Genomic DNA, 15147 nt, shown 5'->3' with positions numbered 1-15147 from the left:
TTCTGAACCTCATTCTTGTGAATGCATTATTTATTCAAAAGGTTGACTCATTACATATTTTCAAATTCCCAAATCCTTTAAAAAGAAAAGGCAAGGGCTGGTCCAAGAATTCAACAAGCAACACCATTCTCAACCAAGGCTCCCGGGCGGCACTGACCAACACCTGGACTCAGTGGCCGGGAGGAGGGGAGGGCCCGTGTGGGGGCCGGGAGGAGGATGGGGGCCCTGTGTGGGGGCTGGGAGGAGGGTGGGGCCCTCTGTGGGGGCCGGGAGGAGGGTGGGGGCCCTGTGTGGGGGCCGGGAGGAGGGTGGGGGCCCCTGTGTGGGGGCTGGGAGGAGAACAGAAGACAACAGAGGGACTTATGCAGAGGGACAGGGTCACAAGGCCTGAGTGTCCTGTCTCCCTGGAGCTCTCCTGTGTGAGGGCAACAGGGAGGGCTCAAGACCACCCACTCTGAAGGAGGGCCTGTGAGCCCACCCTCAACAGGGAGCTCAAGCAATGCAGGGCGGTCCCCAGCCCAGGACGGCGGCAGAAGGACCGCAGGGACGGGAAAGAAACCTTCCCTCAGGGCCCCATGGTGGCTGCACAACCAGGTGCACATGTCAGTCCTCACAGCGAGCAGACCCCCGTGGAGAGGAACACTTACCTGGAGAAAGAGAAGCTGCCTTTAAACACAGGAGGAAGAACCAGGAGGGGCTGAGACTGTAAAAGGCAAAATATGTGTTTTCCTCGTTTTCAGAGGAGGAAGTCAAGGCTGTATTTTATCCCTGGAGTTTATCCTTAGAGTGATACAAGTTGTTGAAAACTTCACAGGTCACAGTATTTAAGACGACAGGGATCCTCTCAGTATTAAAAGAACGTAGGATTTTAAAAAACAAGAAAACATATAAAAACATGTACAACAATGACTGTAATAAGGAAAACACAACCAGGCAATAAATGTAAATAGGGTAAACTTACTCGGCAAAAGGAAGGGACTCCCACCTTGTGAAATCAGAATCTACCACAACATCTGCAAGACCCAGAGCCAGAACTTGAGCTGCAGTGGAGGTTCACAGAGTAAACAAATGAAGTTGCTGCCAATCAGGGCACAGAGGGGCTTCTTTCTTCTGGGTCCTTAATTAATGTATTCATTATTATTTTTAGTGGACAAAGTCAGGGAGTATTTTTGTTTAAACTACATCACAAATTTAGAGTGAATTTTCTAGTTGTTATTCAAGACAATAAAATTTTCACTTATCTCAAAAAAACCCCAAATGAACAGCATGATTTCATGATTAATATCTTATTAAGTAAAAATCCAAGGTGAGTTTTGTTTATATAGCTTTCAGTGAATAATTTGACTTCAACATCAAATCAGCAAAGACCAGACTTGGTATTTGGCAGAACCAGGCATAAATGAGGGAATAAGAGCCAACTTTGAGACACATCTGACACTACATCTCTCAGGTCAAAGTAGATAAAGATGTGGTATCAATAATGCTACTTACAAGGCTGGTTTGAAGGCTACTAAACTCAGTACCCTCAAAAAAAAAAACACCTTCTTTATAATGGGAGAAAAAAATTCAGTGCCTCAAAACAGTTCAGCGTGTCTTTAAGTGGAGATCATGAACTCCCCGTCTTCTCCCACACAGGGGTGTGACAGCTGAAGCCAGCTCAGGCCAGAGACCGCAGGCTCCCAGCCACACAGAAGGGAGGCACCCCTCCCCGCAGAGCGGCAGGCAGACCCCGAGAACTGCATGCAGCACCGTGACGGGCCTGCCGGTGCAATCTCCACTCCCCATGCTTCATGGCTTAGCCAGAAAGAAGGAGGCAACGAGTTCCCCTCCGAAAGCCAGAAAAACCTCAAGGCAAATGTGAGGAAAGTAGAAGAGAAAATAAAATCCATTTTCATTACTTAGGAAAAGCAGTGGAGCCGCGGGGCAGCAGCGATGGGCTGGTGGGGAGGACACCGAGATGGACGCCTCGCTAGCTGAGTGGACAGTGCAGTAAAGCCCAGATTCAGAGGAGAAGACACACTGCAGGTGGACAGGTCAAGGTACAGGACTGGCCACAGGTTAGCACCCGAGGTCCCAACAGTGGTCCTCCTAGAGCCACTCAGTGGGGACATGAAGTGACACTGGGGAAGGAGGGCCTCCGGGCAGCAGGAGACTACCCACGTGAGCACGTCAGGACAGGAGTCAGCAGCTCAGGTAGGGGACACTTTCTGAGGAAACTGACACCAGGGAGCTCCGCAGGTCATGGGGTGACTAGAACTGCTCCAGTGGCTCCAGAGAAAGCAGACAGCCCGAGGCCTCCCTGGCTGGCAGGCCCCCTGGGGTGGGCCCCCCCTGGGGCGGGCCTGGACTGTTCTGCTGTGTGGACGGCCCTCGGTGCTGGGGTCCTAACACAGAGCCTCCCCAGGATCACAGGGGAAGTGCACACATGTGATCCTAACATGTCACCCTGGCCATGAGACTCAAAAGCCCAGCCCTATGGCATCTTCAGAGAACTCAGGCCTCCCGCTCTCGGGGCCAGGGTACCTCGGGGCTGGCCCACTTACCACAATGATCACATCGTGAGTCCCACTGACACCCAAAGCCTCCATTAAAAATGACCCCCTTTTATAAAACACTTGCCACCCCCAAGGAAGTGGGTGGCGATCTTTCAGGGAACGTGGTCTTCCGTGTCCCCCATCAGCCCTCGGCATCTCCGTAGCTAAGTGCCGGAATCACCCGTCCCTCCAGGGTCAAGTGTGGGGGCTCCTGTGACTGCTAAGTGACCTGCCCCTGTGGGCTGCCCACCACAGAGAGGCGCAAAGAGGTGGACAGCTGGTCCTCATTTCCAGAGGGTGTGGCCATTAACCTAGAAAACCCTCAGCATGTCCTGATTGAGGGGCTCTGAACACGAAGTCTCATGCAGTGACCAACAGTCAGGACCCTCCTGCAGGAAAGCAGAGAGTCGAGAAGACTGGATCCCAGCCCCGCAGGCCTGACTCTCTCCTGATTGAAGCTCCTGACTTTATTTTTCTTGAAACAAGATAAAGTAATTGTCACGACATCTAGAAGCAGGGCCGATGGGAGCGAGACAACTCAGGAGAAAGAACAGGAGGTTTGCAGAGAAGACTTGCTTGTCGGGGTCAGAGAGAGAAAGTACTACAAACAAAAAGTGATCCTAATGGAGTAAATATTTAAAATGACAACACCACCGTCAAGAGCCCCCAACACTCCCCAGGACATGCCCAGAAGTGGACAGGGGGTGTCCGTGAGGCTTCTCCTCCCTGGGGTTGGGTGCAGCGGGGGCCACGTGCTGGTGGACAGAGAGGAAGGGCAGGAGCCAGGCCTGGGCCAGGTCTACACGCAGAGGCCTCGGGGGAGAGCCACGGCAGCAAGGCCCCCCAGGAGGCCCGTCAGATGCCACAGGGGGCAGGGGTCAGCATTTACCCACCTGCCCAAGCTGTGTAGCCATCCCGGGCAGGCAGCCAGGCTGAGTCAGGAGGAAAGCTCAGCCCCTGACCTCGATGTAGCAGGGGAAGAGGGCAGAATGAACAGTGCTCGGGGCAGCAGTAGGCGCTGTTCAGAACATAAAAGGCGGAAAGCAGGCGGGAGAGGGGCCGCTGCTGCATCTGGACACTGAGGTGACCCTCTCTCTCTCTCTCTTTCTGCGGACCCTTAAGGTCAGAGGAGCCGTCACAGCAACCCCAAAGAAAAAGGTATTTGTGTCTCTTGTGTGGTTATTTCGTGCAGCCCAGTTAACCCAGTTTAACTAGAGTGACCCCTGAGCCTTTTAGTCGCGAGAACAGAAACCCGGCAATTGGCGCCCAACGTGGGGCGAAAGGTCTTTAAGCCGCTGGGACAAAAGCGACAAATGCTGGCTCCTAAGGGGACTCCAATTTAAATATTAAAGAAAGTTAGTGAAGTGGAAAGTTCTCTCCAGAAGTTAAGCATGCTTAGGATTGCAGAGTATTGTGGGCAGAATTGTAGAAAGTAAGTGAATTAGACAAAAGGAAAATCTGTGATGTTAAAATTTTTAATATTGGGAATAATTGTAGAGACTCTAAATAAATATAGTTATTAAGATGATTGATGGGCTATGTTGTTGAGTTGAGTCCTCTCCATGGAAAGCGTGCTTTTGTGGATTTTTTATACTTGTTTTTATAAATCTTTATAAAAGATTTTTTGGGGGGCTACGATTGTTGCTCAGCGGTAGAGTGCTTGCCTAGCATGGGCGGAACCTGAGTTCGATCCTCAGAGATCACATAAAAAAAAAAAGCTTAAAAAAAAAGAAGAGAGATTTTTTGGCCTTTATGTTCTAGAAGTTTGCGCTAGGAGAGTGAGAAAAAGGGAGAGAAAATGTGATGTTTACCTGGAGAGAAATAAGTTTCAATTTTCTATTGTTTTTGTCAATACTCAGAAAGTATGTATGGACCTTTTTACTACATGATTGTCCTATGAATCAGAATGGCTGTAACTCAGCCGCTGGGGACAAGAGACTTTAGCCACTGCTGCTTGCTGCTCGCTATGGGGTCCTAGCCCCTGCGGCCAGCAGTGCTTTTAACCCTTGAATTACTTGACCTAAATGCCAAACACAGACTAACTTAAGATCTGATGGTAATGCTAGCGTTTGCTGCTAAAAAACCTTTGGAGCACCCACATGCCACAGAAAAAAGTGCAGGATGTACACGAGCTGCAACCGCAGGTCGCAGAGACAGAACAAGCTGCTACCGCAGGAAGATCTTGGCCAGGCGGGGGAAAATGCAGACAAAATCAAACAAAATGCAATCAAAATGCAATCAGCTAGGAAAACTTTTGCCCCCAAAATGGGTAGCGGACTCCATGTTGTTTGCATCACAATGGTAACCATGGGGTGCCTGGCCGGAAGAGCAGGCTTCTTGGTCCCACCTCCCACACTTTCGTGGGCTTCCGATTGGTTCTTCCAAAGTCACTCAGATGGGACTTCTAGTCCCGCCTTCCAGCCACTAACCTGTACTACTGTGTTTCAGATTTCTACCGGAGCTGTTCAGAGCCTGTATTTTTAAGAATGCCTACCTGTAAATGCTAACGAAAGATATCTTTTTCAGACAAAATTTAATTTCACAGGTTTCTATGTTGCAGTCCTAAATTTAAGTTAGTTCTGAGTTAAATAACCTGACTTTTCTCTATAGTTGTGTTACTAAATAATGTTCTATTTATGAGAGATATCAAACATGCTTCTTTATATTTTACTTTTAATTTTGGAGGTTATGAGGATGCATTTGCTCGCCACAGGAACAAAGCCAGCAATGTTCCTGTGATGACCAAAAAATCCTTATTCTCATTCCTAACTATAAAAAATAAATATGTATACTCAAGGATCTTATTTCAGTTACATCAAGTGACGTCACATAGAAGAGTGCACTCCTAGTTAAAAATAAATCAAAATGGATCCAAATATTTTAAGACCACGTGGTTACATAAACTTAATACAATTATAAGTTATGTTCTTATTCTTAATATATATTTTTTTAGATATTTAGATAACCTATATTTGTTAATCTATAAAATAATTAACACATACCTAATTGATTAGTTAATATATATTTGCCAAATTGTTTTTCTTCAACAGAAAACCCATAACTTATGTTTTATATTTACATTTATCAGATACTCTGCCTTTTCAGTTACAGCTATTTGAGATAATTGTGTTTACTACAAATTTGCTTTTAAGTGAAAATACAATCTTCAAGTAGTTTCTAATTCTCAAAGTTACTGTTCAAACTCATAAGATGATAAATAATTATAATTCTGTCTACAAAATATCTAAGGATTTTAACTATATTTTCATTGATATTTCTTATCAAAGTACAATAATTTGTTTATGGATTATAAGGTTTTCAGAAATTGTTCCAAAGTATAACCAAAAAAAAAATTTCTAAAAGAAAAAGATGCTTCAACAAAGAAAAAGCACACATGGATCCTAAAAAGAAGAAAGAAATCATCTTTGGGTAAAACAAGGTCTTTATATTCATATTTCAATGATAAAAGTATTTTCCTAAGTAAAAAAGATTTTTATATTGTTATCTAAACAGATGATGTAAAAAGTTAGAAAGATTTAAAAAGATATTTATATATACTAAACTGACTATAATTAATTTAAGGATATTTCAGGTTATTTCCTAATTTAACTATACTAATGTGAGCTAAGATTCTGTCCATATTTTGACATGATAAGCAACCTATTAAAATGTAAGTTTATTTCCTTAAAGTAAGATCCTTATTGCCTAATAATTCTTACTGTTTAAGACAAAGATTAGTTTTGGTAAATAAATTCACATTGTTGATTAAACATTAAGTATATTGAACTACTAACTTAAATCTCGATTTTAATAATTGTCCTTAGAGACTAAAATTGATTAATTCTAAGACAATGAGATACTAATTTTTACATATTTTGTTTGTTAGATAATTATAAAATTTAAAAAAAACATTTTATTAAGACTAATTTTCTCCAAATTAAAGTTATATATTAATTTTAAACAATAAAGTTTACAAACTTAAAAAAAATTCATTGATATTATATAAGTTCTCTGACTAGATCTATTGTCCATAAAAAATACAGTAAGATTTATACACTGCTCCCTACACAAAAAATAACCTTAATCATATTTTTTAAAGGCAATCAAGAGATGCCTATTTAAAGGATAATCTCTCAAAAAGATTGAGGATTCTTTCTAAATTGTTAGGATGGATCAACTAGTCTATATCAAAAAATTTTAATAATCAATAAAAGGTAAATCTATTCTTAGTCATTTAAATACTTGTACTATTATCTATAACTTAAACTAATAATACTATGACTTATGCCAAGCCTTTACTCAATTTTATTAAATAAGGAAAAGGGGGAATACAGGATCCCAGAGAGACACTAGATTTTACAAAATACTTTAAAAGTTTTTTCTTAAATTGTAATATTGAGAGTCTTAATGTTACTGAACATGATTCAGTAAGTTAAATCTGATATCAAAGGAGAGTTTAAACCAGTCATCATGATAATGACTGAGAAACCTGGCCCAGGAAGGTCACTTTCCAGCTACAGAGTTTATAGCCATGCAGCTCCACGAGCTTGTCAGGTAAATAAAAATTATGAAAAGACTTGTATGGACCCATTTCCCAGGCCCACCTTTAATGTGTCTTGCAGTGTGGACTGGAAAGTCCACCCATGGAACTAGATTACTTGTCCTGACTGTAATGGTCAGTTTACCTATATATTGATTCTATGGTAAACAGACTGTCTGGAAGTATCTTTTGAGAAAAAGACAGTGTTGAAATAACGGATTGTTCTGCATCCGTATGGATAGCGGCTATGGACCAGATGTGAGTAACACCAATTAAGGGCCAGTTCTGTATGAGGGATCTCCTCTTCATCTGTCTCTCAGCTTTGTCACTATATTACTGTCTGTCTGTCTATGGCCTGTCTCCTTCCTTCCTGAACGCAGCCCCACCAGCCCAGTGCTGTGAGCTGGGCCCTCCATGGAGAAGAAACCTGAGTTTGCTGATCCTAGGGTAAATGCTGGCGAGGAGGCCACGGGGGCATTATCTATCAAGGAGACAGAGAGCCCTCTTGGGGACGATGCCATGCACACTCCACATCACCCTGTTTGGCCCCGGAGAATGGCTGGTGAGCCAGTGACGGGTAAGATTCCTCAAGGGAGGGACAACCTAAGACAGGCACAGTCGCAGAGGGGCCATCAGGAGAAAATTTGGGGGCCAACAGAGGTGAGGCAAAGAACCTCACCCCCCACTGGTGCAAAGGCCTAATTCTTCTCCCCTTCTGAGAGAGGTCTCCTGCCCCATGGCTGCTTTGCTCCCCACATCCAGCTCAGATCAGAACCCTAGTGACAGAGACCTGGTCAACAGTGACTGCCTGCTCACCACAGCAGGAGACCAATGCAGCTACAGGAATGGGCCATGTCTGGACGCTTTTCTCCTTCTTGGTTCTCATTTTTTCTATGCTTTTTCTTTTCCTTTCTTTTCTCATCAGCGTTCTCCTTTGACAATAAAATTAGTAGAAGAGGAGAAAATGTTAGAAAAGCCTTCAGTTGCAACTAACAGCTACGAGCACATAGAGTTTCCTCACAGTATGGTTACACTAGGCAGAAGATGATTGGCTTATGGATATTATCTTGCTTATGTAGATTGACAGGCACGCCCCACTCAAACCCTATAACAGTTGTGTACATTCCAAAAAGAAACTGAGCTACTGGACATTGACTTGAGGTTTGTCACCAGCCAGTTATCACCAGCTCCCGGGACTGAGGTAGCCAAATAGCGGAGCAACAAATTGACCACACCAGTGACAGAAATTTATGCTAGACAGCAGATAAAAAAACCCACGCCAGCCAATTACGCTGGACTTTAGTGACTAAGACTACATTTACCTTTATGGACAATTGTTGGAAAGATTATTAAAATAATTTTTCTAAGGGTATTTGTATTACTGACAGACCTAATTAACTCCTTAAATATGAGAGTGAAGAGAAAAAATGATAAATATCCTGTAGCCTATAAAAATACAACTTATTGCCTCATTAATTATTGCCAGCTAATATTTCAGAACTATAATATGCTGAAGTTAATATTCAGGCTTTGAAACAGGTGCATGTCTATTAACCAGACCTAGCCAAACTGCTGATCTCATAATCCCTAAAGTGGCTACTTTAAATATTATTCCTTGCTTGTTCAATTTTGGCCTTTGTGGCTATGTCTTAAAACTTACAATATATAGATTTTCTTAATGTTTGACTTAAATTACATCCAACTTCCTTCATGGTCAGATAAGTGCTGATGGAAGGATGAGAACTAAGTAATGATGTTCTAGAAGACAATGTAGTGAATAATGTGCGTGAGCCCTTTGCCCTATGGTTTATGGAGAGGCCTAAATGCCATGGCAATGAAAATGTCTGTTACTGTGGCCAAACACAATGCTTCCCAATAAAATTGGGAAAAGATTAAAAATCTTCTGATGAGTATTTGGCAAGGTAATAATCATGCAGATTATTGTGTTGACTGTTATGAAGATAATGTTTTCTACTAATTCTTTTTGTGTTTCAATAGCAGATTGTGATGACCTTGGACCAAGAGCCAAGTGACTGAAAGAAAATTTCCCAGTTACATTCTTTTTTTATATTAAGAAAGGGGGAATATGTGGAAGGCCAACCTTATGGGTGACTGAGTTACACTCCTCAGCTGGGTGCTGAGGCGCTCAGTCACAGAAATGGGTGTGTCTTGCTACAGCCCCATGGTGAAGCTATGCTCACCTGTTCCTTTGTAATATAACCCCTTGCCCTGTTTAGGATAGAATCTTCCATGGAAGTGCCTTGTGTGTGTCCCCTCCTCTTGCTCTGCCCTTGGGTGTGGCCTACCCAGGTGTCAGTCAACCTGCTGACAGTGGACATCATGAAGATAGACTCAACCCCTGAAACCTGACCCCTTGCCTCATTTGAATAGCTTCTCCTCAATAAAAGGGGTCAGCACAGTGCTCTCTCTCTCTCTCTTCCTGTGGACCCTTAAGGTCAGAGGATCCGTCACAGCGACCCCAAAGAAAAAGGTATTTGTGTCTCTTGGGTGGTTATTTCGTGCAGCCCAGTCAGCCCAGTTTACCTGGAGTGACCCCTGAGCCTTTTAGTCGTGAGAACAGAAACCCGGCAGTCGCAGTGACATGTGGCCAACTCCCTAGAAGTAAATCTCCATGACAGCAGGACGTGGGTGAGACTGGCCGAGCACAGTGTCAGGACCAAGGGGACAAGGACAGAGGTGGAGAAGTTCCCCTCTGGGGCCAGCAGGGAGGGGCTGGCAGGGATGGTCCAAGGCAGAGGCCATCCCTGGAGGGTGGTCCAGGTGAGGCGCGGGTGGGGCTCTGCCCCATGAGGTCAGGGACACAGGACTGAAGGGAGCCCTTGGTGACCACAGTGAGGACACTGACCAGAGAGGTTGGGACAGAACTGCACTTTAGGGGAGAGAGCAGGAGGTAGGACAGGTGACAGGGAGCCCGCAGGAGCGGGTACTCAGATGAACGCAGTGACGGCCTGGAGTCTCTGGGTATCTCCCTCGCCCAGGAAGTGCCCACTCTGTCTTTCTGCTACCTTGCAGGGCGGCTAGACAATGCATCTGGAAGCTTCTGACCTCGGTGCTGTCGCAAGCACCATGGAAAGGCAAGGGTCCCAAGTTCCGCAGCCATGAGAGACTTGCAGAATGTGCTCTAGGGGTCAGTTCCCAGCAGCTGCCTGGTGAACGCGCCAGCCCCGGGCCCCTGCCCTGGGGAAGGACCTGACAGGAGGGGTGGCCACAGGAGGCCTGGAAGTGGGGGCTTTGGAAACAGAATGTCCCCTGCCCATCACACTCCACCTCTCCCAGAAAGTCCTGTGCACTGCCTGGAGTGCCACCTGGCCTGAGGGTGGAGGGTCTCTGCAGGGCTGCTGGACAGAGGTGGCCTCTGCCTGGACTGCTGGCAGGCTGAGCTGGGGTTCTCAGCACACGCAGGCCACAGAGACCTGAGGGAGTCAGCGCAGGAGCTGGCCAGGCCCAGGATGGGTCAGGAGGGTGACCTGCTTTGAATGTCCCTGTTCGGGTCCTCCAGCTCACGTGGGGTTAGGGGGGCTGTTCTCAGGGCTCCTTCGTGTCCTGTGCATTTCTTGCAGCCTCAAACTGCCCAGTTGGAAAGAGGACACAGGGTCACTTTTGCTCTTGCCAGAGATGGGACAATCAGTGTAGTGGTGCCCCTTTGGCACCCCCTCCTCCACCAAAGAGTCATAATTCAGCTACTCCAGAGACCCTCACCATAATTGTTTTTATTAACAGAATATCAGCAAAAATGTCTGCAAAGAGCTCAGTGCGGTTTGACACTTCCTGTTTTCTCTAAGGTCTAAGTTCTCTGTCTTGCAAAAGCCGAATTTGCCCACAACCTTGATGAGGCACAAGAATTGTCACTTCTGTTCCTGTGGTAAAGACTTGTGGGACCTCTGTCTAGCCTAAAAATATGGGACAGAGAGTGATCATTGGGTTGGGCTGTGGCTCAGCAGTAGAGCACGCGTCTAGCATGTGCGGGGCACTGGGTTCGATCCTCAGCACCGCATAAAAGTGAATAAACAAAATCAAGGTATTTGTCCATCTACAACTTAAAAAAAAAAAAGAGTCCTCGCAACTTACCCAATGACATGTACCACCCACGCTGTGAAGACTGAGGAATTTCCAGACTCAAGCTCCAGAGACTTTTTAGGGGAGAGCCGCTCTGGACCTGCTTCCTGCTAGTCCTCGGTGTCCACCCTGCAGGACAGATGGTCCCACATCAGCAGAGGGCTGAGGAGCGGGAGGGGAGCAGGGGTGTCAGCAGGAAGGGGCGAGCCGGAGGAGGCTCTCCCAGGGCAAGCAGGTCAGGGCTGTGGAGGTGGAGGCCGGGACAGTGCGGGTGGGTCTCTGTGCAGAGGGAGCGTGTGGAGCACGGCAGGGGCAGGGCATGGGGTGGGGCATGGTGCCATTGGGCCAGGGGCCGGCGGTCACTTCACTGAGAGGGAGAGACCCTGTGGCACCTACCTTGGAGAGCAGCAGGAGTCTCTGTGGCCGTCCTCCAGCGGCACAGCCGTAAGGTGACTTCTCCCTGCCCACTGACTCCCTGACTGGCCGGCCAGGCCTGAGAGCAGCTGGCCCTACTCTGAGCGATGGCTGCTTAAGGAGGCATTGGGGAGGAAGGCTGTTGGCTTCCTTCCCTCATGCACAGATGTGGGGACTCCAGGGTCCAATTACCCCGCCATGAGGGTAACCGCCCCACACTGCCAATTATCAGGACTCCCACGTGCTAGACGGCATCTGGCTGAGGGGCAGCCCCGCGTGGCCTGGTAAGATGCAGCCAGCTAGCTTCAGCGCTGACCACCCAGCACCCTGTCCAGGTGCATGGGCCTTTGGCCAAGCCTCCTTCCCTGCCACACTTTCTCTGGCCACACTGCCCCGTCCTGACCATACTTCTTCTGGCTTCTCCCTCAGGTCCAGGGGAGGGGGACGCCCCAGCCTAGAGACAGACCACTTCTGCAGGCACCTTCTCTCCAACAGACCTGCCTTGCAGACATTCTGTAAAGTGGTTTTCTGGTGGCAGAAGAAATGGGAGGTGCACTTTTTGGAGAACCACTGAGCCCAGATGGGAGTGGGGACACAGACGGGGAGGGCTGTCATTCTCATAGGTGATGCTCTGACTTGCCAGTGTCTCCCCACTCCTGCAAGGCCAAGGCCAATGGGCAGAGCAAGGGACTGCCCAGCTGAGACCGGCAGGTGACAGAACCACACACCTGGAGAGATGCAAATCACAGGTGGCCACCAGGGGGTGCAAGTCAAGCCACGAAGAGCCGCCCCACACCCATCAGAACACCCGGCAGCTTCGGGCAGCTCCCAATGCTGGCCAGGATGTGTGGCCATGGGCGCTCTCCCACACTGCTGGTGTGGACACAGTGGCCATTCACTCAGAAAAGCAGCTCAGTGTTTCTTATAAACTTGTAAAGTTAAATGTACAGCAGCTGTTCCTCCACTCCCAAGGCTGTTACTCCACTCCTCATCCTTCAACCATAAGCAAAGCAGCAAATCTCGGCTCACCTCTGGATGGAATCCTATTCAGCAGCACAGACAACACAGCACGGATTCACGGCAGTGGGGAGGGACTTCACCCTTTCCGTGCTTGTCCACTGGGGTATCTTCTTGGGTTTTCGGTGTGTGTTTCTCCAGATGCTAATCAAATTGGGCACCTGTTCGCATCCCAGCTGACCGTCCCTGTGATGTGCCCGCTCAGATCTTTGCTTGTTCTTGGCAGGTTCCCTGCATCTCTTGTTGGTCTGCAGGAGTTCCTAGTTTATGCCGTCGAACGTGTTGCTGGAGGTCTGCTGTCCTCCAGGTGGGTTCTCCCACTCCGCGTCTGTCTCTTCACCTCACTGACCACTTCTGAGGAGCAGAAGGCACCAGATCTGGGGCACTGAGGCCTGCAATTCAGGGCCGGGCACCTGTCCCCAGCTCCCAGGGAGAGCACCAGTCCACCTAAGCTAACCATAGCTCTGACATCCATTTGCCCTCTGAGTCACAGGACCCAGAGTTAAGGAAATCAACTCATGGAGTTGCCCTGGGAGAAGTTAGTGGCCTCTGGCCATGCCTGATCTGCAGCAGGAGGACATTCTTCCTCGGGATGAAGACACCCTCTCCATAACTGTCTGGTTGGTTAGTTTTCTTCCCTGAGGTCAGCACTTGCTAGCATCTGCTTGCCCAGGGGTCCTGACAATGTCTCCTGTTTTGCTCTTGAAGCCGTCTGGGTCTCCCTCATTGTGTGACCCATAGATAGCCTCCTCCTCCTCCTCTGCATTGGTTGAGCTTTAGCCCTTGAAGGGGATGAAAGTGCCACCACCGCGCTGGCCCCAGGGCAGGGGCATCCTCAGCTGAGCCTGTGCCTCCCCAGGCCCACTCCCGTGCCCACCAGGAGGGTGGCAGGCATGAAGCCAGCTGGCTGTCACACCATGGGGCAGCCCAGCGGCTCCCGGGCATTCCAGTGTTTCCAGAGTGTAGGCACAGCCCACCCAGCACCCAGCACCCCGCACCCCAGCATAGAGGTGGTGCAGCCGTGGAAGCTGGGGACTGTCCCTGCTTCCCACCCTGCAGCTGTGGCTCTCATCCAGGACCCTGGCAGCACACAGAGGTGGGAAGCTGCGGAGATAAAGGGTGGAGCTGTCACAGTCCCAGCATTATCCCCTTCTCCAGACCCCAGAAGAGGAGGAATCCATCTACGGGACCCTCTCGCCCTGTAAGCTGGGAGCACTCACTCAGCCAGGCCCCACCATGGCCACCAGCGCCTCCTCTGCCAGGCCTCCTCTGCCGCGCTGCTGCTCCTGTGGGCTCTGCCATGGTGGCACACGGAGAAAAAGAAAGCGTGCTCCTTGGCTGGGAGAAGGCCACTCCTTGGTGCAGATGGAAGGACAGCTGCATCCCAGCCCACTGGCCACAAGGGGCGCACCCCCACGAGGACCGCGAGGCAGAGCACGCACCTGTCCTGGAGTGACTGGCCGTGGCCCACAGGCCTCTGCGCTGCTCTGGCAGGACCTTCCTCGGGGGCTCCTGCCGCCCTTCTCACCATGTCTCTGATGCAGATACCCGAGGAACACGTCCAGGCCCTTCCCCTACCCTGCTGTGGTCCCGCACCCCCTCGCCCGCCGACCCTGGTGAGCCCCTCAAATGAGTGCCCCAAACACCCCTCCCTGGTTCCAACCGCCTTCCAGTCCTGGAGGGGGCTCTTCTGCTGGACACCAGTACGTCCTGCCGGCAGGGCCAGCAGGCTCCCAGGTGACCTCTCCATCCAGGTGCAGTGGCCAAGGCAGAATGCCTGTGTCTGGGTCACTGATAAGGAAAAGAGGCTATTGCGGGTCAAGATCAGTCAGTGACTTCCGGCAAGGGACTCTGTCCTAAGGCGGCCAGGGCCTCACATAGCAGGAGTGAAGGGGGACCGGCTATGGAGGAGTGGGTGGGGAGCTCTGGCAGTGACCAGGCCCTCCCTCACTCCCTCACTCCCACCCCAGGGCGCTGACAGCTCTGAGAGCTCTGCCCACCGCCTAACCACTCACCCTAAGGTCATGCCCTCTAAGGCCACCCTCTGCCACACTGAGGACAGCCCGGACAGGAGTTTTGGAGGGACAAAGCCCCGCGTGTGAACCACAGCAGGCCCATGGCCAGCCTGTTAACAGTCTGCTCCCACTGCCCCTGCCCCTGAACCCACCCTCTCTGAAACCTCCTGCGACGGCTTTTCCCCATGGACCTCCTCACACCGAGGACCGCGGGAGGGCCGGTGCCGCTGGCCTGTAGCTCCAGAGCAAACGAGGACTGCCCCTCCCGATTGACAGCCCGCTGACTCTTCGTGTGTGTTTCCGCCTGTCCTCGAGCCTCCTCTTCTTTTATAAAAGCTTCAGCACCCAGCCCCGGAAGGAGACTGGGACGGGAGGCTGTCCTCGGCCTTCCTATGCCTTCCCTTGCCAACCTTCCCCGAGGCCATGTGGTGGGGTCGTGTTGTGCGGCGCTGGGGATTGGACCCAGGGGCGCTCTACACTGAGCCACATCCTCAGCCCTTGTTTATATTTTTCTTTTGAGCTGAGGTCTCCTTGAGTCGCCCAGGCTGGC

The 15147-nt window shown here is 49.3% G+C and overlaps 1 long non-coding RNA gene across 1 annotated transcript; it reads right to left on the bottom strand.

Moving 5' to 3' along the window:
* Positions 1 to 10787: 10787 nt before the first annotated feature.
* Positions 10788 to 14180, bottom strand: LOC124101171 (uncharacterized). The gene is made up of 2 exons (XR_006854553.2): positions 11548 to 14180; positions 10788 to 11280 (listed from the first exon to the last, which is right to left on the bottom strand). It is a non-coding gene; the product is annotated as an uncharacterized LOC124101171 (long non-coding RNA).
* Between the last annotated feature and the right edge of the window lie 967 nt (positions 14181 to 15147).

This window comes from Marmota monax, unplaced genomic scaffold, assembly GCF_021218885.2.
Source record: "Marmota monax isolate L192 unplaced genomic scaffold, Marmota_monax_Labrador192_F-V1.1 WCK01_AAM20220418_F8-fsc00230, whole genome shotgun sequence".
In the NCBI taxonomy this organism is placed as follows: Eukaryota; Metazoa; Chordata; class Mammalia; order Rodentia; family Sciuridae; genus Marmota; species Marmota monax.
This window is presented reverse-complemented; position numbering and strand designations above follow the sequence as displayed.